Raw genomic sequence first — 2,914 nt, 5'->3', positions numbered from 1 at the left:
TCATGAAACTTAAAGTGGCCTTAGATAGATCAGAGACTATATTTGCTAAGCTAGAGGGGCTTTGCTCAAAATTCTCTGTTTGTTGCTGAGAAGATGATGAAAAAGGCTTGCTATTGCTAAACCTGTTTCTACCACCATTATTAAAGCCTTGTTGGGGCTTTTGTTGATCCTTCCATGAGAAATTTGGATGATTTCTCTATGAGGGATTATAGGTGTTTCCATAGGGTTCACCCATGTAATTCACCTCTGCCATTGCAGGGTTCTCAGGATCATAAGCTTCTTCTTCAGAAGATGCTTCTCTAGTACTGTTGGATGCATTTTGTAATCCATTCAGACTCTGAGAAATCATGTTGACTTGCTGAGTCAACATTTTGTTCTAAGCCAATATGGCATTCAAAGCATCAATTTCAAGAACTCCCTTCTTCTGAGGCATCCCATTACTCACATGATTCCTCTCAGAGGTGTACATGAATTGGTTATATGCAACCATGTCAATGAGTTCTTGAGCTTCTACAAGCGTTTTCTTTAGGTGAATGGATCCACTTACAGAATGGTCCAGTGACATCTTAGAGAACTCAGATAGACCATCATAGAATATATCCAAAATGGTCCACTCTGAAAGCATGTTAGAAGGACACTTTTTGGTCAACTGCTTGTATCTTTCCCAAGCTTCATAGAGGGATTCACCATCTTTTTGCTTGAAGGTCTGAATATCCACTCTAAGCTTGCTCAGCTTTTGAGGAGGAACGAACTTGGCCAAGAAGGCCGTGACCAGCTTATCCCAAGAGTCCAGGCTATCTTTAGGTTGTGAGTCCAACCATATTCTAGCTCTGTCTCTTACAGCAAAAGGAAAAAGCATGAGCCTATAGACTTCAGGATCTACTCCATTAGTTTTAACAGTATCACAGATCTGCAAGAACTCTGTTAAAAACTGATAGGGATCTTCTGATGGAAGTCCATGAAACTTGCAGTTCTGTTGCATTAGAGCAACTAGTTGAGGCTTCAGCTCAAAATTGTTTGCTCCAATGGCAGGGATTGAGATGCTTCTTCCATAAAAATTGGAAGTAGGTGTAGTATAATCACCAAGCATCCTCCTTGCATTGTTGTTGGGCTCGGCCATGTCTCTTTCTTTTTCAAGATTCTCTGCAAGATTTTCTCTGGATTGTTGTGCTTTAGCTTATCTTAGCTTCTTCTTTAAAGTCCTTTAAGGTTCAGGATCTGCTTCAACAAGAATGTCCTTGTTCTTGCTCCTGCTCATATGAAAAAGAAGAGAACAGAAAAGAAGAGGAATCCTCTATGTCACAGAATAGAGATTCCTTTATGTGAGTAGAAGAAAAGAAGAATAGAAGAATGAGAAGAGAAAAATTTGAACACAGAGAAAAAGAGAGGGTTCAAATTTTTAAGATGAAGAGAAGAGTGTTAGTAATTAAATAAATAAATAGAAGAAGATGAGAGGGAGAGAAATTCGAAAATTGTTTTTGAAAAACGGTTAGTGATTTTCGAAAATTAAGAGAAGAAATAAAATTAAAATTAAAATTTGAAACAATTAGTTAATTAAAAAGAATTTTGAAAAAGGGCGAGGAATTTTCGAAAATTAGAGAGAGAAAAGTAGTTAGGTGGTTTTGAAAAAGATAAGAAACAACCAAAAAGTCAATTAGTTAGTTGAAAAAGATTTGAAAATCAATTTTGGAAAGATAAGAAGTTAGAAAAGATTTTTTAAACTGATTTTGAAAAATATATGATTAAAAAGATATAATTGAAAAAGATTTGAAAAGGAAATTAAAAAGATTTGATTTTTAAAATTAAAATTAATTACTTGACTAACAAGAAACTAAAAGATATGATTTTAGAATTTAAAGATTGAACCTTTCTTAACAAGAAAGTAACAAACTTTATATTTTTGAATCAATCACATTAATTGTTAGTAAAGTTTTCGAAAATCATGAAATAAAGATAAGAAAAAGATTTTGAAAATCAATTTTAAAAAATTTTCGAAAATAACAAAAGGAAAAAAAGAAAAGATTTGATTTTGAAAAAGATTTTGAAAAGATAAGATTTTTAAAATTGAAATCTTGACTTGACTAACAAGAAACGACTTATTTTAAAAATGTTTGACTAATTCAACCCCAAGATTTCAAAATTTATGAGTAAAATGAGAAAAAGATATATTTTTTATTTTTGAATTTTTAATGAGGAGAGAGAAAAACACAAAAATGACTCACAACATGAAAAATTAAGATCAAAACAAAGAAAACATGCAAGAACACTATGAATGTCAAGGTGAACACTAAGAACACTTTGAAGATCAAGATGAACATCAAGACTTATTTTTGAAAAATTTTCAAAAGAGGAAAACATGCAAGACACTAAACTTAGAAATTTTCAATGTTTAGACACTATGGATTAAAAAATACATATGAAAAACAACAAAAGACACAAAACAAAAAAATTTAAAGATCAAACAAGAAGACTTATCAAGAACAACTTGAAGATCATGAAGAATGCAATGCATAAATTTTTAAAAACATGCAATTGACACCAAACTTAAAAATTGACACTAGACTCAAACAAGAAACACAAAATTTTTGGTTTTTATGATTTTATTAATTTTTTTTGGATTTTTTGAAAAAAAAATTTTGGAAAAACGAAAACAAATAAAAAATTTTTGAAAGATTTTTGAAAACTTTTTGAAAAGAAAATTACCTAATCTGAGCAACAAGATGAACCGTCAGTTGTCCAAACTCAAACAATCTCCGGCAACGGCGCCAAAAACTTGGTGCACAAAATTGTGATCTCAATAGCGCCAACAACTTGGTACGCACAATTGTAATATCACTCTTTTCACAACTTCGCACAACTAACTAGCAAGTGCACTGGGTCGTCCAAGTAATAAACCTTACGTGAGTAAGGGTCG

General features: G+C 32.2%; 1 non-coding gene across 1 annotated transcript; it reads left to right on the top strand.

Annotated features, from left to right (window-relative positions):
- Positions 1-619: 619 nt before the first annotated feature.
- LOC112798463 (small nucleolar RNA R71) lies at positions 620-727 on the top strand. The gene has a single exon (XR_003200074.1). It is a non-coding gene; the product is annotated as a small nucleolar RNA R71 (small nucleolar RNA).
- The last annotated feature ends 2,187 nt before the right edge of the window (positions 728-2,914 follow it).

This window comes from Arachis hypogaea, chromosome 4, assembly GCF_003086295.3.
Source record: "Arachis hypogaea cultivar Tifrunner chromosome 4, arahy.Tifrunner.gnm2.J5K5, whole genome shotgun sequence".
NCBI lineage: Eukaryota > Viridiplantae > Streptophyta > Magnoliopsida > Fabales > Fabaceae > Arachis > Arachis hypogaea.
The sequence above is the reverse complement of the archived record's forward strand: the minus strand, read 5'-3'. Positions and strand labels throughout refer to the sequence as shown.